The sequence below is a fragment of the Felis catus genome, chromosome D3 (genome assembly GCF_018350175.1).
Source record: "Felis catus isolate Fca126 chromosome D3, F.catus_Fca126_mat1.0, whole genome shotgun sequence".
Classification (NCBI taxonomy): Eukaryota; Metazoa; Chordata; class Mammalia; order Carnivora; family Felidae; genus Felis; species Felis catus.
Window position 1 is genome coordinate 44,962,150 of NC_058379.1, and position 21,958 is coordinate 44,984,107.

The window sequence follows — 21,958 nt, forward strand, 5'->3', positions numbered from 1 at the left end:
GTCCTGCAGGGATTTGGAGCTATCACAGATCTGGTTACAGACCTGGCAGGCAGCTTGGCTCAGTTACCCGTGGTAACTGTGTCCTTTTGTCTGCCTGGGCCTGTCGGTTGCTCAAAGCTTCAGCCCAGGCAGTAGGAGGCACTAGCTTTTTTCTTGTCCTTCCAATGTACCTTTCACTATTGGAGGTGACCTTCTGCCCCTCATTGTCTTTGGCTGCACTGAATGTCCTGTGTGGCTCTCTCTTAGACCTGGGGCCTGTTGCTTCCGCCCTGCTCACTCCTTTGCATTTATGATCCGTTTCACTGCTTCAGGCTTGGGCTTAGGAACTGAATGACAGCACTTGTGGGTGGCTTCAGGTAATACATAATAACCAGTGCCCCAGACCCACCTGCTGGGACCGCTCATCTGGACCTTCTGCAAGAGCTTCCCAACAGGGCTCTCTTCTTCATGTTTGCTCCCACAATCCATTTGCCATTGAAAATGCACATGGAAAAATGATGCCCCTCTTTAACTGAAAATCCTCCTGACATCCCCTTGCTCTCGAGTTTAGAATCTTTCAGCATAATTTACAAGGCCCTGTTAGATCTTGTTCAGCCTTTCTTCCAGATTTATTTATGCCACTCGCCCCTGGATCAGGAATCTCCTCTCTGTAGTCATGTTGGCTCCCTTTCAGCTCCTGGAAACACTGGTGTCCCACATACTTCAGGCCTTTACACAAGCTTTCCCCTCTGCCTGAAATTCTCCTCCCTCCTTTACATCCCTGCCTCCCTGATTAAATCCTAGTAACCCCCAGATCTCAGCAGGGATGTCTTGTCCTCAAGGAGACATCTCCAATGCCCATCATTCCCCCAGCTTGGGTGACCTTATTATAAACCTTCAGGAGCCTTCTAATTTTTCTTTAAATAGCTTATTTATTGGTATGTTATTCACATTTATGTATGGGATTATTTGTTACTACCTGAGGATTTTGTTCACTGTTATATCCCCAGCATCGCGTATGGATTATAACAACTCCCTACAGATTCATGAATGACAAATGAGCCCTCCAAGCCCCACATGGTCTGACCCGTTTCCTCTCTGACCTCATTTCTACCACTTTCCCTCTCTCTCACTCTGAGTCCCACTGATCACGTTGCTTTTCCACAAACTTAGTAGGTATGCTCCTGCGTGCAGGCCTGTCTTAATCGGCTTGGGCTGCCATAACAAAACAGCAAAGCATGGATTCAACAACAGAAATTAAGTTTCTTTATTCCAGAGGCTGAAAGGGAAGATCAAGTTTCCAGCAGGGTTTGGTTTTTGGTGACGCTTTCCTTCTTGGCTTGCAGATGGTAGGTTTGGCCTTACATGGCCTTTCCTTTGAGCATGGGGAGAAGGAGGGGAAGAAGTGGGGAAGGGGAGGGCAAAACAGAAGGAGAGAGCACTCTGGCATTTCTTCTTATAAGGACACTAATCCTATCAGATGAAGACCCCACCCTTATGAACTCCTTTAACCTCAATTACCACCTAAAGGCCCATCTCCACATTTGGCTACGCTGAGGGTTAGGGCTTCAACATGAATTTGAGGAGAACACAGTTCAGGCCATGGCATTCCACCCCTGCCCCCCCCCCCCAAATTCATGCCCTTATTATATGCAAAATACATTCTTTCCGTCCCAACAACCCCCTAATTTTTAACTCATCCCAACGTCACCTATAAACCCCAAAGTCTCTATCAGCTAAATATCATGTCAATCAGGTATGGGTGTGACTGGAGATACAATTCATCCTGAGGCCAAATTCCTCTCCGGCTGTGCACCTGCAAAACCAGACAAGTTAAGTGCTTCCAAAATACAGTGGTGGGGCAGCACAGGATAGGTATTCCCTTTCCAAAAGGGAGGGATCTGAAAGAAAGAGGTGACAGATCCCAAGTAAGACCAAAACCCAGCAAGGCAAATTCCATTAGATTTTGAGCCACAAAAATCCTCCTCTTTGGCTCATCACTGTGCCTTCCAGCCCATCCTGTGGCCCTAGAGAGGGGTCCCTGCTTGTGTCGCACTGCTGGGTGGGGGTCCTATCCCCACGGCTCTGGCTGGTGGCTGCTCAGCCTGTTGAAACCACGTTGGTGGCCCCACCCTTTGAAACCGAGATGGAGGTGGCCCTAATGATCTCTGAATCACCTTTGGGGTCCTTGTTCCCTTTTCTTTAAGAATAGTGAGCATTTGCAGCCAAACAGCAGTTTTGTCCAGTTCTGTGGAATCCAAGAAGTCTGACAGTCTTCCTTCATTTATCTTTCATTTCTTTCCCTTGTCCTGGCAGTATGTCTGCTGGTATAATCCCATCTCTTTCTGGCTTCTTCCAAGGTGGCTGATTAAATTCATGGTTCACACCCATATTGATCTCCTTATCAAATGATGTTTCGGCCACACCCTTGTGTTCTCTTCAGAACACTTTCTTCTCATTTTTTTTTTTTTTTTTTGCAGTACGGATAGGCAGAGAATTTTCCAAATCTTCAAGTTCTGGTTCTTTTTTGCTTAAAAAAAAAAATTCCTTCAATTTATTTCTCTGTTCTCATTTTCTTTCAGTGGTAAGAGAAAACCACACCATACCTTCAGCACTTTGCTTAGAAATATCCTCAGCTAAATACCCAACTTCATTGTTGGCAAGTTCTACGTTCTATAGAATGCTAAATCACAATTCAGCCTGGCTCTTTCTCACCATGTGGCAAAGATCTATTTTCCAATGACCTGTGCCTCACTTCTGCCTGAGACCTCACCAGAAAGGCTTGTGATGTCATTTCTACCAACATTCTGTTCCTGTATTCTCTAAGAAGATGGAGACTCTCTCTACAGCTCCCCTCTGTTCTTTCTGAGACCTCACCAGAACTGCCTTTAACATCCACATTTCCAACAACAGTCCTTTGGTGGCAATTTAGGCTTTCTCTGGCAAGCACCATCAAACTCTAACCTCTACCCATTACCCAGTTCCAAAGCTGCTTCCGCATTTTTAGGTATTCGTTAGAGTAGTATCCCCCTCCTTGATGTCCAACTCCGGTCTGCTTGGGCTGTCATAACAAAGTACCACAAACTAGGTGCCTTAAGCAACAGAATTTTTTTTTTCTTCACAATTCTAGACTCTGGGATGTCCAAACTGAGGGTTCCAGCGGGGTACGGTTTCTGGTGAAGGTTCTCTCCCACTTCTCTGTTTCATCTCCTCAGGAGCACTGAGCACTGTCCAAAATTCCACAGGCTTCGCTTGCTTGTTGTCTTTCTCCATGACAGGTAAGTGCCGGGAGAGCAGCCATATATCCCTGGAGTTCATTGACGGACCCTCAACACTTAGAACATGGCCCGTGCCAGCTAGATATTTGCTCAACGAGGGAACGAATCGCCTCCCATTGTGTATGTGTTCACAAGAGTGTGTGTAAAACAGGATAAAGAATATTATTTACTGTTTACTTTGTTCTCACTGATGAGGAAAGAAAGCCTTGTCACACCTACTTTAAACCTAAGGTTATTTTCTTCTTCACGATTTTAAAAAATTCTTATTCATTTTTACCTCTTGAAGCCCAACAGGCATTTCCTCCGCATATGTGTTCGGTTTTATGTTCCTGAGATGTTCCTCTTGAGAAAAACACATATTCCTGTTTCTCTCATTAAATATCTTCAAGTGGCAACAAGTGTGTCCCAGCACAGATAACGTCCAAATCCTAGAAAAGTTCCCCATTGCAGGTGGCAGATAGCATTCCTGCGGTGGGGATCCTTGTAGCTGTAAACAGTTAGTTAAACAAAATACTAAATAAAGGTGGGGGGATGGGAACTTTGGTAGTCAGAACCAGCGCTGTGTTTGGGGCTCGTTTCTAAGTGCCAGTGAAGCCGCTCTCAGTCCCAGCTTGTGAACAGAGTCTCACCCCCAGGCCTGCCTGCGACCTCCCCCCACCCCTCCCGCTCTCCAGAGATGGCAACAGCCGCACACACGCCGGGCTTTGGCAGGTCCAGGTGGGAGAGTCTGTTTTCACAGGTGCCTCCCACAGCCCAGAGTTGAAATTTGGCTCATAATGTGTCCCTGCATAGAGAAGCTCCATTTTTATTCTGCCGTGAATGAAGATTCTTCCCCTGCAACACTGAAACAGGTCGCAGAGCCTTTGACATTTTTCGACCCAAGGATGTTCCTGCCTTTCATTGTCACAGGGAAAGTTTCTTTCTGCCCCAGATGCAGACTGACAATTATAATAATTTCTGAAATCTATTATGTAGCTTGAAATATTTGGGGATTGAGAAAAAAGACTCTTTTTCTCCCCTCCCCCGTCCAACTTATTTTTAGGAGAGTTCCCCGAACTACAGGCGTTCTTTTGCCTTTTGATAGATAGGAAGGCTCTGAATAAATGACCTAAGCTCTATTGACAGGTCAGCCTCTGCCATTGTTTTATTTACATTAAAAAAAAGTTTTTTTTAAGTTTATTTATTTTGAGAGAAAGAGAGAGAGAGAGAGCATGAGCAGGGGAGGGGCAGAGAGAGAGGGAGAGAGAGAGGATTCCTGTCAGCACAGAGCCTGACCTGGGGCTTGATCTCACGAACCATGAGATCATGACCTGAGCTGAAATCAAGAGTTGACGCTTATTGGACTGAGCCACCCAGGAACCCCTATTTACATTAAAAAAATTTTTTAAGTGTTTATTTATCTTTGAGAGAAAGAGCAAGAGAGCAGGGGAGGGGCAGAGAGATCAGGACAGAGGATCCAAAGCGGGCTCTAAGCTGACAGCAGCAAGCCCGATGTGGGGCTCGAACTCACAAACCGTGAGATCATGACTTGAGCCGAAGTTGGACACTTAACCAACTGAGTCACTCAGGGGCCCCGCCCCTATTTACATTTTTAAAAAAGCGTTTAAAAATCTGCATCACTCACTGTATTGTTAGTCCCTGGGGCTTAGAAGAGTCGGTTCATGAATAGATTTCTGATGCTGGGGCTTTATGGACACAGAGATGCAGCGGTATGTGGTGGTTAGATGAAAATCCTTCTGGAGTCAGGATAGCAGTCTAACTTTTAAATTTACGTTAAAACACATGTACTTTTAATGTGTCAGCCCTTTAAAAAAGGTTTAAAATGTTAACATTGACTCATTTTGTCCCTGTAACAATTCTACACACTAGATATTAACATTGACCTCTTTCTGCAGAGGCAGGACGGTTTGGGTGTCCTGCCCAAGGCCCGCTGTTAGCAAGTGGCAGAATTAGAATCCAAACCCAGGCAGCCCGAGCTTCGAGTTGGTTCGTAACCACTTCCAGCCTGTGGTTGGCGGTCTTGGGTCACACACGTTCTTCCCCCTTCGTGCGAGGCTGAGGTCGGACACTGCACCCTTACTTCTGGCACAGTGGCAAAAGGGCTTTGCCACTTTTCCCTCCCTTGATGGCACCTGTCATATGCTTCAGGGCAAAGGAGCTGCTCTCCTTGCCTGGGAATGAATCTCTGTCCTCCACCCTTTCAGGCCACTTGGGAGCCCTATGAGTTTCAGGGTTTCGGTCCCTTCTCCCACACAGCAAACCTGTCAACCTGGAATGTCTGTTCTCTTGATTGAATGTTTTCAAATCTCCTTCACTTGGGATCTAAGGGGAAACTCCTACCTTTCACCTGGTTGGTATTCCTGGCCTCAACTTAGGCAGGAACCACTTAGTGAAGTAGGCATTGGGAGTCGGTCCTCTAAAGGCCAGAGAAGCATCTTTTTGCGATGGAAACGGATAACATGACATATTCCCCTGGCATTCGAAACAGAACAGGCTGTACTTTTTAGAAATAGCACCCACCTCTTAATCAGTTATTTTAGGGCCTGTGCATCCTGAGCTGTCACCAGGAACCTCCTGAGCTTCGGGGGTGACGGAAGGTGTCCAGCGAGGCAGCGTCATCCTGTGCTCCGGACACACAGGGTCAGGGGGTGGGGAGGCTCTCAGAGGCCTGGGCGGCCTGTAGGGGGCTCTGAATAGCGCAGCCAGGTTCCCGCTCTCTTCCCTGAATGTGCTTTGGCATTTCTAATGAATCCTCGAAAGAGGATAAAGGATCTCCACAGAGGTGAACTCTAGGCCATTCTAGATACAAGCCCTTGGGAATGTTTATGATTCATTCAGATGATTCAACAGGAGAATCCAGAGAGATGCCCTTCTGGCCACTGGTGCTTGTCCTGAGTGTCTGGAGACAGCCCTTCAGTCTCTAGCTCTAGACAGACCATCCTGCTGGCTTTCTGTGTGGGCATCAAGGAGGTGTGGTCTGCAGCGGCTTCCTGCAGGTAATGGTGCCCCACGTCCCTCAGGGGATGAAATATATGGGATTAGAATAATGTGGGTCTTGTTTGTTTTATTTTTTTTTTAAGTTTATTTATTTATTTATTTATTTAGAGAGCTTTAGTGGGGGAGGGGGACAGAGGGGGCGAGAGAGAATCCCAAGCGGGCTCCACGTTGTCAGTGTGGAGCCCAATGTGAGGCTCGAACTCACGAACGGTGAGATCGTGACCTGAGCTGAATTCAAGAGTTGGACACGTAACCAACTGAGCCACTGAGGTGCCCCAGAATCATGTGGGTCTTGAAACTGATGTGGGAGCTGGCATGACTGAAGGAGAGTGGTGGGTGTGGGGAGAGAGGATCTGGGATCCTGGCGGGCTTGGCTCCTTCCTGCTGCGTGACTTAGGGCAGGGCTCAGCATCCTCCACTGCAGGCAGGAGCAGCCTTGGTTTTCCAGGGGTCTGCTGCGGAGCGGGCACTGACCTCACTTCATTTTCATAGCCTCCTTTCCTGCCGGCCTCATGTCGTTACACGAGATGATCTTGTGAAAGATGAGGGAAGCCAGATGCGCATGGAAGGTGCTGCTGAGGCCTCTTACTTAATATTAGTTCGGTTTAGGATTATTGTCTCCCTACCTTGCCACTGCCTTCCTGGCTTGTTGCCAAAACTCTTCTTTTCCTTGAAAATACATGCAACCATACACACCCTACCTTACTTAGAAGGTTATCCACTGTAAAACCTAAAACTACTCTAAACAAGTGAAGTCTACTCAAAAGAGAATATCCCTTTGTTGTTTTTTTTTTAATGTTTATTTATTTTGAGAGAGAAAAAGAGAGAAAGAGAGAGGAGGAGGGGCAGGCAGAGAGAGAGAGAGAGAGAGAGAGAGAGAGAGAGAGGGAGAGAGAGAATCCCAAGCAGGTTCTATGCTGTCAGTGCAGAGCCCAATATGGGGCTCAAAGCCAAGAGCCATGAGATCATGACCTGAACCAAAATCAAGAGTCAGACACTTAACTGACTGAGCCACCCAGGCACCCCACAGGCAGCTTTCCTTTTCCAAGGCCACCTTTGTGGAGCCGCACTGCCCACTACCAGCTTGTGAACTTCTGGAGGATGTTACTCTTATGGCCCAATAGGCTAGTGCCTGCATAGCGAAAAGGTGCAATCAGGGTTTGTGGACTGAGTGGTGGTGCCATGACTTTAATGCTTGGGACGTGTGCTCTGCAGTTTGCTCGGATCCCCTGTGGCCTGCATTCTTAGTGGCTTTACTCCTCCGTTGCCCTGGGGCAAGTGACGTTGAGGCTATAGATCTCTATAATACTCTTCCCAAAGTCCCAACTCAGGCGATTGTGTTTGAATTATTTGTGCCAAGATTCGATGCTGTGAGCGAATCCCATTAGTACCTGGGCCTAGCACAGGTAGGAGACCCTCAATACCTATTTGTTGGAGTGAAATGAAAGCTTGAATAAACGTGAAGAGTAAGGTAAGTCCTTGGCGGACCTCAGCCGGTAAAAGCCCTTAGATGAACTATAGGAAAGAGAATCTGAAATTCTAGATTTCATGAGGCTCTTGAAACCACCCATCCTCCTCCTTTGCTTTCATTTTACTTCAGATTGATTCGACATCAAGGAAAAGATGGGATTTGAATAGGAAGAGTGTACAATTCAGAAATGACTTTTCCGGGGCACCTCGGTGGCTCAGTTGGTTAGGTGTCTGACTCTTGATTTTGGTTCAGGTCATGATCTGACGGTAGGTGGGATCGAGCCCCGCGTGGGGCTCTGCACTGGCAGCTGGAGCCGGCTTGGGATTTTGTCCTTCTTCTCTCTCTTTCCCTCCCCCCCTCACCCCTGCTCTCAAAATAAAGAAATAAACTTAAAATAATGACCTTTCCCCCAAATAATATTTATTTTGTAACTATTGTGACTGCCTCTAAGAAAATAAATTGAATCTGGCCAAGGTGGTGACAAGGAAGAAAGCTGATAGAGAAAGGAAGCATTTGTGGACCAAACTGAGAGGAGCTAGTGGCTGGAGGGACAGGGAGCCAGGGGAGAGGGTTTTGGAGGTGGGGGGCTGCTGTCTTTGCCCGGGGCACTCTATCTCTGCCCGAAGGCCGGCTGTGGGGACATTTCCCTGCAGCCCTTCCTGTCTTCATGTAACACCTGGCAGAGCTTCCTGGCTGATAAAAATCTGGTACTCATTGGTTAGGAGCAGAAAAAGTCACTGTTTGGAAAGAAAAAACCCTCTTCTTAGGGATCAGAAGAGACTTCTCTAGTTACCTGTTAGTCCTCTGAGGATCTGAGTTGACCAGATCAGAACTTGAAATGGCAGTAAGGGGCCGTGCAGAGAGTCCTAGCCTAAAATCTCGTCTTCGCTCTTTCCTTTCCATAGTCCTGCCCTGATTATTTTTCTTTTTCTTCGTTTCCGCCCCAATCTTTGGGTGTTGTTGTGATTCTTTGGCGCCAACTGCATAGGTTTTCTATTGCTGCCGTCACAAATTAACACAAACGTAATGGCTTAAAACAAAACCTATTTATTATGCCAAAGTCCTGTAGGTCAGGAGTGTAAGTGGGCTCCTTATAACTGGGCTTTGCTCATTGGCTCAGGTCGAGATGTCAGCTGGCTGGGCTCCTGCCTGCAGGCTCTGCAGAACATTCTGCTTCTTTATTTCTTTAATGTTACTTTTATGTTTCTTTAATGTTCTTTAATGTTTGCTTTTATTTTTGAGACAGAGAAAGAGAGAGAGACAGAGTGTGTGAGCAGGGGAGGGAGCAGAAAGAGAGGGAGACATAGAATCTGAAGTAGGCTTCAGGCTTTTAGCTGTCAGCTGAGAGCCTGACGTAGGGCTCCAACTCACAAACCAGGAGATCATAACCTGAGTCAAAGTCGGATGCTTACCGACTAAGCCACCCAGGCACCCCAGAAGATTCTGCTTCTAAGCCCTTTCAGTTTGTTGGCAGGATCCAGTTCCCTATGGTTGTAGGACTGAGGTCCTGTTTCCTTACTGACTGTCAGCCCAGCCACTCTCTGCAAATAGGGGCTCCCACTTTCCTTCTCATATGGTCTCCGGCATCTTCAAGCCAGCGACGGTGTATCGAGTCCCTCTTGGGCTTCAGTCCCTCTGTGTCCTTTTACCTTCCCCTTTGCTTCTAGCTACAGAACATTCTCCGAGTTTATGGGCCCATGTGACCATGCTAACTTGGATAATCTCCCCTTTTTAAGGTCAGCTGTGCCACATAACATAACATGATACGATATTTCATCATGTTCGCACGTTCTGGCATCAGGGGGAAGAATCTTAGGGGCCATTCTTAGAAATCCTGCCTACCACACCAACTGTTGGTGTGATAGCCAATGCTGCCTGAGGGTGTGTCCATTTTATCGACAGCCATTGAGAAGGAAAACAGAATCACGCGTCCATTTGGTGGTAGAGTGGAAGCCATCTGCCTTGTCACAAGACCTCTTTTAAGTGCTCGCTCAGTTTAGCAAGTTCAAGAAACCTTTGTCGTTCTCTTTCGAACTTTAAAAAAGGTGAATGACCTACGGTAGATTTTTCTTCTTTTTGGATCATTTGTTTGTTTTATGCGAAGCTCTCGGCTCTCATTTTAACCTTGCTGTTGCTAAATGAGAGCTCAGTGAAAGGCATATTGTGGAAAGTAAATTATTTTTAGTCAAACAATATGGAGCCAGGCAATAAAATTCAGGAAAGGGGCCTGTTTTGAAACTTGTGGCCTTGTGTAAATCACTGAGTGTCGATAAATTGCTTCCAAAGCAGGTGGGACTCCCCTCGCCTGGCCGTGGATTGAGCCAGTCTGGTGAACTTCGGGGGATGGAAGATGTCTGGGCTCCACAGTCACATTCTATTAATGCTTCATTAGGCCTAGTGATTCAAGCCCTGTCTTTACATGTTATGTGCTGGGTGACGGGAGAGACAGATGCCAGTTTCCCAAGAGGGAAAAAAAGCAACTGGAAAAAAGGAAATGGCAGATTGTCAGTGAGATAGCTTTTGTTTCAATTTTCCCTCCTTTGTTTTCTTTTTAAGCTCTCTGTGAATTACCGTACTTTCCCTTTTGGTATTTTGGGCCGTAGATCTCTGCATTAACCTGAACTCTCTCTTTTTTTTTTTCTTTTCTCCCTTTCCCCTAATATTCATCTGGAAAATACCCCTACACCTGACTGCCTGGTGTTAGTGAGATCCGCTGTCCACTTCCAGATTGTTTTATTGAGGGAGAGTGGCATGGTCCCCCTGGCAGGAGTCCCAGACTGGAAGCCAGGAAAGCTGGGCCCCTTTCCCAGGCCAGTGCGCCACGCCTCTGTGCTGCCTTGAGGCCTCCCTTACCCTGCACTGGGCCTGGGGTGTGCTCATGTGATACCTGGAGATAAGCAAAGAGCTGCCTTTGTTGGGTCATAGTTCCCAGCTATGCCATGAACCAGCCGTGTGACCTTGGGCTCAATCAGTATTCCTGTCTCTGAGCCTCAGTTTGTTCTTTGGTCAACTGGGGAAAAAGCTATTTGCTTCCTCGTGTGAGAAGCTGGGCAGGAGCAGGAAGTGGCCAAGCTATGGTGTTGAGGATGAGCCATCCTCGAATTGGGGCAATACAACCTGCAGCCCTGTGGCCCCTGACACCAGTGGGTCTGTCGAGGACAGTGGCTGCCTGAGCAGAAAAAGGCAAAGGCCACAGCATCAGGCAGGGTGGGCAGGCTCAGTGAAGCAGATGGAAACAGCCATTTATAGGGTTGCTACTTGGGGTCTTTGAGTCTGTCTCGCTCTAGCACCCTGTCCTAGTACTTCCCCAAATTTTCTCTGGGAAGCTTTGCTTCTGGCACTGGTGGCTGTGGTAACAAAAATATCTAGATCTAGGGGCACCTTGGTGGCTTGGTTAAGTGTCCAACTTCGGCTCAGGTCATGAACTTGCAGTTGGTGAATTCAAGCCCCGCGTCGGGCTCTGTGTTGACGGCTCAGAGCCTGGAGCCTGCTTCGGATTCTGTGTCTCCCTCTCTCTCTGCCCCTGTCCTGTTCATTCTCTGTCTTTCTTTCCATCGAAAATAAATAAACATTTAAAAAATTTAACAAAATATCTGTATCTATATCTATATCTCTATATCCATCTATCATCTATCTACTTATGTATTTATTGATCAATAGATAAGTAGATAGATAAAGGAAAAACACACTGGACTTGGGTTCAGACCAACTAGATCTTGGATTTGAGTTTTGCTTTCACTAGTTCCACGACCCTGGCTAATTGACTTAACTCCTGTGCCTCAGTTTCCTCATCCGGAGTAATATCAGCTCTGTTGACCTCTCTGGTTTGCTATGAATTGCAGTCCACGGGTGTATGTTGTAGGCCTTATATTGTGTGTTATCATAATGAGTCTTTTATTTTCCTGTAGGGCATTTTAAGGACAAGCTAAATGAAAGTGGCAGTTGGGTTTGGACATGGCATACTCTAGCTGAGAACGAAGTGGGCATTATGAGGGGCCCACTCCTCTCTTGACTTCTCATACTAATAGACATCTATGTTTCCACTCAGAATTCCTACTCGTTTGTCAGGTACAAGCCAAGATACCAAAATAGCACTTGTGTATGGCTGAAACTATTACTGCTCAATTGCTTCTGGGCTTTACATCTTTCGCTCAACCCCACCTCGCCCAGAGTATCTGCAGACGTGTCAAGGATGTGGTGCAGGCCGGGTGACGGTGGTCAGGAATGGTCCAAACATTACACATGGAGGCAAGAATTTTGAGATGTTCCAGGGACAGGCTCAGGCCCCGAGTCCCCCCAGCAAGCTGATCACCCAATGCCAGCAACAGTGGGGGGCTGAAATGTGCCCCACATGCTGCAGAGTCCTGGCTTATGCAGGTAAAGGAGGCCAACGTGACGGATGTTCAACTTGCAGGGAAGAATTTAAAATACATTTCTGGACAGGGCAATGGATGTCGTAGGTCGGCATTTCGGAGCTCATCACTTACACCAACCAGCAAATTCCTTTTCATAAACACACAAGCGTTTTCTAACAGACAGAGCCGCTGAGTTTCACGTGTTTGATAGCAACTGCATCTAAATAATGTTGGAAACACTGCGGATGTCACTTTGAGAAGGCACAGTGACCCCATAGGACAGGCACAGACCTTTGCGCCGACCCTCTTTTCTGTCATTTTGGGCCTTCAGCAAACTCAATAAGCCTCCCTTTGGTTTCTGCTTCTTCAAAGTGGGGGAAATTATGTTGAACTTGGGGCTTGTTGTGAGGAGTTAAGATAATGTGTGAAAAGAGCTGAACCCAGGTCCAGCGGTGGTAGGAATTCAAAACCTATAATCTTTTGTTGTTAAAAAAATAAAACTGGGGGCACCTGGGTGGGTCAGTCAGTTGAGCATCTGACTTTGGCTCAGGTCCTGATCTTGGGGTTCGTGAGTTCAAGTCTCACATCAGGCTCTCTGCTGTCAGCATAGAGTCTGTTTCAGGTCCTCTGTCCTGCTCTCTCTGCCCCTCCCCTGTTTGCACTCTCTCAAAAATAAACAAACATTTAAAAAAAAACAAAGTAAAACAGTACCCATGGTGTTTGTGATGTACCATTTTAAAGTCCTGTCTGATTCTTCCCCCCTTCTTAAATGGAGTATGATGGACAGATTTAGTAGAACTTCTATATTTTGTTTATGATCTTAGCTGATTTCCCTGTGGTGGGTTACTTTAGAAATTAAGTATAAAATCACAGCAATAAAATAAAACCAGTAAAACTTGTATCATGTGTCAGGTAGTGGGGCTGTCATTCTACATGTAGAAACAATACTCAAAAGACCTTAGGCAGTGGGTACCATTGCTGTCCCCACTTTGCAGCTGAGAGAGCAGCCTCTTGAAGCATTGGGATCATTTGACCAGGGTGACATGGTGGGTGAGGGGCAGAGCCAGGACTCACAGTGAGGGTTTTGTGATACCAGAGGCCACATTCTCAGTTACTAATGGATGCTGATTTCATGCAAAAGTGGCCTGATACTGTAGCCTTGAACTTCAGAGCTGTGGCTAAGGTCGTCATGGCTACCGGGGGCTAAGGGAAACTTTGGGGAGACAAGAAAAGGAGGGAAGCTGTTAGTTTGGAGGGACACACCATGGTCATGTTACTCCTTATCTTTCATGGCTCAACTACCACCCCCCATTTATCCCACATCCATATCCAAACTCCTTTTTCCTGGGTCACTGTTGATGTGTCATCTTGCTCCTTGGAGCCTGAGTGACTTCAGTTATGATGATTTTTTTTATTAAAAATTTTTTCTTTAATGTTTATTTTTGAGAGAGAGAAAGAGAGAGAGAGAGAGAGAGAGAGAGAGAGAGAGAGAACAAGTGGGGGAGGGGCAGAGAGAGGGAGACACAGAATCCGAGGCAGGCTCCAGGCTCTGAGCTGTCAGCACAGAGCCCAGTGCAGGACTCGAACCAACAAATCATAAGATTATGACCTGAGCTGAAGTTGGACGCTCAACTGACTGAGGCATCCAGGCGCCCATGACTTCAGTTATTTTAGGGTCAAGCCCAAGAGTCTCAGTAAGGTGCCAACAGTGACCTTCCCTTCCCTCCTCATCTTTTATCTTCCCTCAGTCACTCTCAACCACGCCCCCCTGGGTGCCCTTCATGGACACAGCCCATCCCACCTTCTGCCTTCTCTAGGCGGCACCAGGCCAGCTCTGGCTCTAGCCCCTAGGCAGGCAAGTACCTAAGATGCAGCCCAGAGGCAGCACTGCACAATGGAAAAGCCAAACCCTTGTATTCATTCATCCATTCAGCCATTTTTTGTTAAACACCAGCTGTTAGAACACAACAGATATTCAGGCACAAGACTTCCCTTACAGCTCAGTGGAGGGGACAGACTCAGAAACAAAGAATGATGGCTCAGTAGATAAGTCTGCGTGGTAACATCAACTAGACCCCAAGAGTGTATAGAAGAGAATCGAGGAGGCTGAGATGGAACAAGGGGGTTTCAGGTGGAGGAAAAAGAATATGTAAAGATATAGGGGCACCTGGGTGACTCAGGCTTAGGTTAAGCATCTGATTTCGGCTCAGGTCATGATCTCATGGTTCTGTTCGTGGGTTCGAGCCCCACATTGGGCTCTGAGCTGACAGTGCAAAGTCTGCTTGGGATTCTTTCTCTCTCTCTCTCTTGCCCCTCCCCACACTGTACTTTCCCTCTCTCTCTCAAACTAAATAAATAAACTTAAAAAAAAAAAAAAGAATGTATAAAGATCCAGAGGTGAGGAGGAGCTGGGGCTTTCACAGAAATACACAGAAATCAATGTGACTGGAACATACCGTGTGTGTGAAGAAATGCCAAGAACCCCAACCCATTCTGCTAGACTAGTTAGCCACTTTCCCAGCTCTCACTCAAATGGAGTAACTGAGGAGATTGCAGGGGCAGTACCCACATAGATATGGGCGTGTTCGAAGGAACCAGTGAGGAGTGGGGCACACCCTGGGGCCAGTAGAAGAAGAAAGGAGGAACTGTTACCACTCCTAGCACTGAAGCAGCAAGTGGAGGGACCAGTGATTAAAATCCCAAGAAAGCTACAGCCATGAGCATAGAAGAAGGCTGTCAGATAAGAGCAGGGGACTTTGGTAAAAGGCATAGCCACTGCCAGTCCACAGCCTGGCAGAAAGATGCTGAATCGGCGCCTAGGTGGCTCAGTCTGTTAAGTGTCCGACTGCAACTCAGGTCATGCTGTCATGGTTCACGAGTTCGAGCCCCGTGTCGGGCTCTGTGCTGACAGCTCAGGGCCTGGAGCCTGCTTTGGATTCTGTGTCTCCCTCTCTCTCTGTCCCCACTCTGCTTGCACTCTGTCTCTCTCTCTCTTAAAAATAAATAAACATTAAAAAAAAAAAAAAAGAGCAGGGTGAAAGGTGAGGAGTCTACCTGGAGGGAAGCAGAAAATAGCCAGCATGGCAGACATCAATCTGTCTCCTAGTTCTACCCCAGCTCCTATTTATTGCCTGTATCACAGACAACAAATCTCATTCAAAGCGCTGGGCCAGTGCACAGCAAAAACACACCACAAAGGAAGAAATATATATTTAAAAGTAGAATCCAGACCACAGAAAACACAAATTCAAGGTCAAGTATGGGGAAAGAGAGAAAGCTGGATAAGAAAACAAATACGTGACGATCGTTTGGATTTCCAGAGTTGCCATTGTGGAGACTGAAATAGGACTCTGAGCTTCCTGGTGGCCAAATTTTAAAGGATGATGAGGTCAGTTATGTGGTTTTACTTGTGGAAGAAGTGAAAACATGCTTATTTGTATCAGAACCTAGACTCTTTCTAGACCGTAGCGTGGATAGGAGTTTCCTCCATTGGGGCAGCATGATTTTGAACAGACTGTGATTCTCTGAAATTTCCTCTAGCAAATTGAGGTCAGTGCTGCACCCCCGGCTTCTGTGCTGTTCACGAGTGGTGCTGAGTTCAAGAAGAGTGCTCACCAGTGGTGTTCAAGCTCTGCCTCTCTCACATGATTGAGTTCATGTTCCTCGAGATCAGGGACCGTTCTTCGTATGCCTTTTCTACTTCCCATATCACATTCGTTGGAAATTGAATCTGGTGAAAGTATTTTGAGTATTAAATTTTTCCTGTGATTGCAGAAATAATTTCTTACATACTCTCAAGAATAATTAGACCAAGCACAGCTGGCTGCACCAGCAGGTGCTCCAGGGGTTCAGGGTACAGTGGAGAGTTTCCATTGTTGGAGGTATTGGAGAAGACCACGCGCCATCCTCGTGGACCTGTGCACCGAGATGGAAGGGACCATAACAATTCCTCCAGCTCTCAGTTTAATGGAATGCAGTTGAGACCAGTGATGCTTAGCATTTGGGGGTCAAATACCCCTTTGAAAAGAAAACGAAAACTATGGACTCTTTCCCCAGAAAAAGAACAAAGACCTACAATTTTGGTTCAAGTTCCAGGAAGCTCACAAACTTCTTGGAGCCCATCCCTGGATTCATTAAGGGTCTATGAACCCTAGTTTGGAATTCCTAGTCTAACATGGTCTCATAATATATTGGATGGGGGATTTTTTTCTGGATGCTCTGTGGCCCCATTAGTGATAGACACAAAGTGATATTCCTGGGATCAAGTTCATCATTCCCATGGCGGGTGAGAGGAGCAGGCAAATTACTAACCAGGCTCTTACACCCCTTCCTCCACACAAATATTCTGCAATATGACACGTGGACTATTAACCAGCCATAAAAAGGAAGGAAATTCCAACACAGGCTACAACACGGATCAACCTTGAGGACATTATGCTAAGTGAAATAAGCCAGTCACGAAAGGACAGACACTGTCTGGTTCTACTTCTAGGAGGTACCTAGAGAAGTCAGATCCATAGCACAGAAAGTAGAATGGTGGTTGCTGGGAGCTGTGGGGAGAGAATGGGGAATGAGCGTTTATGGTCATGGTTTCAGTTTTGCAACTTGAGAGCTCTGCAACTGAGACAGATGGTGGTGATGGCTGCACAACACTGTGAACACTATTGAACTCCACACTAAAAATGGCTAGGATAGTAAACGTGATGTAAATGCATATTACCAAAATTAAAGCAAACCAATAAATAGGAGTTTAAAACTGTGGAGGCTGAAGAATGCAGCATGCAGCCGGAGGGGTACGTGGGATGGGAGGTCGAGGCTTATCTGCTAGCTTTGGTGCCCTGTGGCCTGACGAAATGAGCCTCTGGGAGCCAGTTCTTTCTGCCACTGGGTAGGCTCCCTGAGCTGTGCTGAGCCATGGCCTTGAAAACCAGCACCAGGAGCACCTCGATTTGCGCTGGGATGGCTCTGCTAGGAACTTTGGACTCGTTGCTGTTACTGACATTCATTTTTCCTTCTTCTATTTCCTAGGGCTCTACACATACTTTTGTAAGGAATATTGTAGCTGTGTATATGATTCACCATGCAGGAACTCTTCACTTTATAGGACCCATTTTTTTTTTTATAACAGGAAGTAAATATGTGTTGCTAAGCTACTATGTCTACCTCCCCCAAAATATCATAGAGTAGATTACATTGTAGTCTTTGTGTTCTGTGAGAGTTGATGATTTCTTTATGCTAATTCACCCCTTTTGTTTTTGACCTCCTTTAACTTTAGTTAGAGTTTGGCCATAGTTTATTGGGTGTAAACAGAAAAAAAAAAAAAAAGGCTTGAATCATAATTTCCTATGAGAAAACGGAAGTCTTCCTTAAAATTTCTCAAAGGAATTTATTTTTTTTTAAATTTTTTTTAATGTTTATTTATTTTTGAGACAGAGAGAGACAGAGCATGAATGGGGGAGGGGCAGGGAGAGAGGGAGACACAGAATCGGAAGCAGGCTCCAGGCTCTGAGCCATCAGCCCAGAGCCTGACGCGGGGCTCGAACTCACGACCCGTGAGATCGTGACCTGAGCTGAAGTCGGACACTCAACCGACTGAGCCACCCAGGCACCCCTCAAAGGAATTTAAAAAGCATTTATTGGCCCATACTTTCAGTTCTGCCTCTATCTATCTATCTATCTATCTACCACCTATCTATCTGTCTACTTATCTATCATCTATGGTTCAAGGAAACTGTAAACATCTGATCTGATTTAATCTGATTGCAAAGGAAAGAAATACAGACTGCACGAGTAAATTTTAGGAGTTGCAGGTACCTCTTTCGATCCTCTGGGGATGAGGTTTCAGTTCTCCACCTCTGAGAAGAATAAGGCAAGTAGAGACCATTTTAAGATGCAGGCTTAAGAGATTTAGGCCAGAGGAAAGGAAAAACTGCAGGTCAGACTGAGATCTCAAAATAAAAGTGGATATCATTGGGGCACCTGGGTGGCTCAGCTGGTTAAGCATTCGACCTCGGCTCAGGTCATGATCTCACGGTTTATGAGTTCGAACCCCACATTAGGCTCTGCACTGCCCCTCCCCCACTTGTGCTCTCTGTCAAAATAGATAAATAAACTTCAAAAAGATGGATATCATTGCCCATATCAGATGCTCTGACCCTCAGGGTAATGGGAGGTTCCAGATGTAAAGGAATCATTCCATCTGTGTATTTAATTTACATGAACTCAAATATGCACACATTTAAATAGAGCTGACAGTTTGGTCTATCATTCAACCCAAGGTCCCACAGGAAGACAGTATGGGGTTACAGGAATTTATACCTCACAACTGGATTTTCTTCCTTGCCGTCAGTGAAAACAACTCATCTTGCTGAGTGTGATTCTAGTGGTTTTTATTCCCATACAGCATGGCTTCCACACACAAGTCATTATCCTCGTTGAATGCCTAGTGGTTGTTAGTTTCAACTCTAGGGCAAGAGCTGGCTCTACTGAGCTTCCTGGGAGATGGGATGTCCATCTCCAACATGGTTCACAATTATGGTCTTGCTCAGTATAGCAGGGATCATGAAGATTTGAGGGAGAAAAAAATAATCAAGCCGTGGCATCAAGTACTACAATGATCATCCAGGGGACAAGTCAAATATGTATAAGATTTTAGTGAAGACTGACCTGGCACCTGACTTGTTCCTGGAGGAACTGGATTATGAGTGTGTGCCTATGAATTTTAACACATGCTTGACCTTCCTGCCAAAGAGGTATAGATTTCTAATGAAAAGGAATTTCCAAGAATAATTTCAACTCTACATGTTTTTCACCAATATATGGTCTTCTGACCCTAGCTCCTGTAGAAATTACAGTAGTGGAGAGCATGAACTTTGGGGTCAGATTCCAAATCCCAGTTCTTCCAATATCAACCAGCTAACATGTTAATTTTACTAAGCCTCCATTTCCTCAGATGTAACAGTAGTTCTTACCTTATAAGATAGTTCTGCAGATTAAAGGCAAAGCATTCAGCACCTGCATTTAACAAGTAATGCAATAGATGTTTACTCTGATTATTCAGGAAGCAAAAGCAATCCAATGCATTGGCTGAATGCCACTGATTTGTGGGAAGAACAAAGGACTGGTTCTGTGCTCTAGATCCAAAGCAATGCAAAAGCTTCAAAAACATATTTGTTTTTATTCTTTCATATGTTTTATATACCTAACTTCTAAAGTATTTAAATATACCTGTTAGCTATGCACCTATCCATCCAATGTATCCAGTCAATATTTGTTGAGTACCTGCTATGTGCCAAGCTAGGTGTTGGTGATGCAGAGGCAAGACAGTCCCTGAAGAGTGGGAAGCCACAGCCACATAAACTGGTAGTTATAAGCTAGCATAGAGAAGGGAGTTACTGGGGTACCTGAAAGGACTTAGGTACAAACAGCAGAGAATGGGTCAAGGAGGACTTCTGATGTGAGAAAGGTGTGGAGATGAGAAACAGAAGGGGCTCAGGGGCAACGACAAAGAAAGTACAAATCTGGGAAGGTAGGCAAAGAGCCTGGAGAGAGGGGCTTTTTGGAGCCCTTCCGTGCTCCACTAGGGCCTTTGACCTTCATCCTTAAGGCTGTCCGAGCTGTTGATTGAATATATATTCTCATTTGAGATAGATGATTCTGTGCAGAAGACAGATTGGAGGGGGAGACCACAGGCAAGGGTCAGGGTACCAGACTACAGCAGCCATTGGGTGAAGACTGGTGAGGGGGATGTGGGCGGGTCCTCTAAAGAAGGAGGGGAGGCAGGGACACCCAGAAATGAACAGCAAGTGAATGTAACAGGACTTGTAATGGCTGGGGTGGAAGGTGGAGGAAAGGGACAAGTTAAGGGCGATCCCCAGTTATCTAGTTTAGGCAACTGAGGGCCTGGTGCTACCAATGGAGACATTTTTAGAATAAAAGAGGAAGAACATGTTTGGAGGGTAGAAGATGATTTTGCTCCTTTTGAAAGAAGTTTTAGTTGTATAGATCTCACAGTCTAGGAACATAATGGTTCAAATGTGCTTTTCTTTCATTACATCTGGAATTCAGTAATCAAAGAAATTATCTGCAATAACAAATTCTCACAAAGCATGTCTAACCGGGATGTTGCATAGTCCATTATTCTCATCCAGGACCAAGCAACATCTGAGCCCAAATGACCTTCATGGTTTAAGATAGGCAGGAGGAAAACTTAAAGAAAGACTGGGAAAGAGAGAGGCTGGGTAAAGGACAACCACATATAATATAATACTAATTAAAAAATGTAAAAAACCCTGACTTCAGATATTTTCTACCTTCTCCCTGCCATTTAATTAATTGCATTTCAATCTTCCATCCCGCCCCCCCCCCACCCATTATCCTCTAATGGATATTCTAGAATAAGTGGTGAAGAGCAAAACATGAAAACAACAGAAGGAGAGAAGAGATGGGGCTTGGATAATCCACAACCTGATACTTGAGCTGCTTAAATCAGGTAGAGGTCAGAATACCAAGCAGGCAAGCCTGGGAGAAGTTAAGAATGAATGTGGGGTTGTGTTCCCAAGGTTAGCCAGAGTGTGGACTCAAAATTCATTTCTTTTTGATTTAGTCATCTTATTTTGGAGGGTTCTGGATAGTAGTGAGAAGCAGCATTTGGTTTCACCCCCAAAGTTGGTTAAATAAGAAGCTAGGAGTGGGAAGAAGAAGATGCATACATTTTTATTTGCTGAAAATGGATCAGCAGTGCCATAGCAGTATACAAAGGGCTTCTTAGAGTTATCATTTGACAAAGTGCCCTGGGAGAGGGCTGATGTCAGTGGGGAGAGGGCCGTGGGTGGGTGTCCCCAGGATGACTTCCTCTCTCCTCTCCCTGCCAGAGCTCCCTTGTCCAAACCTGTAATCCCTGCCTGAGCAATTCCAGGTCTGGGTGTTTCTTAAGCAAATAGAGCAAATCATGCCAGTATTAGGGGTTGTCACCTTTTATAGATTGTATTCCAGGGCAACTATTCATGTTTTTCATGACTCAGTGTCACTGCCTCATCTGTGACTCTGATTTCTCCCTCCCCCAACTCCTCACTGCATTCACATCTGTATGTGTAGTTAACACCAATAACATGCTGTCATGTTTCCTAATCTACTTTGTGAAGTCGAGCACTTCCTCATTTATGTGCTGTCACATTCTCCAGTAGTTTCTCAGGCTTATATCTTCCTGCCCCAATACATGGGAAGCTTTCTGCATCTGGGAAGAAATGTGTCAGCTGCTTCCTGCATAAGCATCTTCCCCACCTTCCTCCTCCTGCCCCAACCTGATTCTAGTACACAGCAGGCAGGTGTTCAGCAAATGCTTGTGGATTGTGAAGGAGTGCCACCAAAATGGTATCTTCGAGTGAAGTTGTGCTGTGTATCAGAGTGCTGAACATAAGGTTTCTACACAAAATAAAAACAAGTACCTGCCCCTCAGAGGAGGTCTTCTTAGCATTCATGTAAAGGATAAAAATAGTAACTCTTGTTACGCACTTGCTATGTGTCAGGCTCTGTTCTAGGGCAATTTACATGTATCACTGTATTTGATCTTCACACTAGTCTTCTGCCTATTGCTATCCTCATTTTAAAAATGAGGAAACCAAGGCACGGAAAGGCTAAAAGTTTGCCCAAGAGTCAAAACTATGCAATGGGAAAAGGATAGTTTCTTGAACAAATGGTACTGGGAAAATTGGACAGCTACATGCAAAAGAATGAAACCGGACTTTCTTATACCTTACACTCAGATAAACTCAAAGTGGATTAAAGACATAAATGTGAGACCTGAAACCATAAAACTCCTACAAGAAAACATAGGCAGTAATTTTTTTGACATCAGCTGTAGAAACATTTTTCTAGAT

General features: G+C 45.6%; 1 protein-coding gene and 2 long non-coding RNA genes across 4 annotated transcripts in view; 2 read left to right on the forward strand and 1 right to left on the reverse strand.

The window, feature by feature from the left end:
• GATA6 (GATA binding protein 6) overlaps positions 1 to 21,958 on the forward strand; it is a 148,336-nt gene that overhangs the window by 87,323 nt on the left and 39,055 nt on the right. The gene's annotated exons all lie outside the window — the stretch shown is intronic.
• LOC109493355 lies at positions 1,223 to 2,480 on the reverse strand. The gene is made up of 2 exons (XR_002147566.3): positions 2,157 to 2,480; positions 1,223 to 1,795 (listed from the first exon to the last, which is right to left on the reverse strand). It is a non-coding gene; the product is annotated as an uncharacterized LOC109493355 (long non-coding RNA).
• LOC109493354 lies at positions 2,845 to 20,578 on the forward strand. Of its 2 annotated transcripts, XR_006588007.1 has the most exons (3): positions 2,845 to 2,986; positions 3,110 to 3,257; positions 20,476 to 20,578. It is a non-coding gene; the product is annotated as an uncharacterized LOC109493354 (long non-coding RNA). The 2 variants fall into 2 exon arrangements; XR_002147563.3 differs by lacking the exon at positions 20,476 to 20,578 and having other exon boundaries at positions 3,110 to 3,652.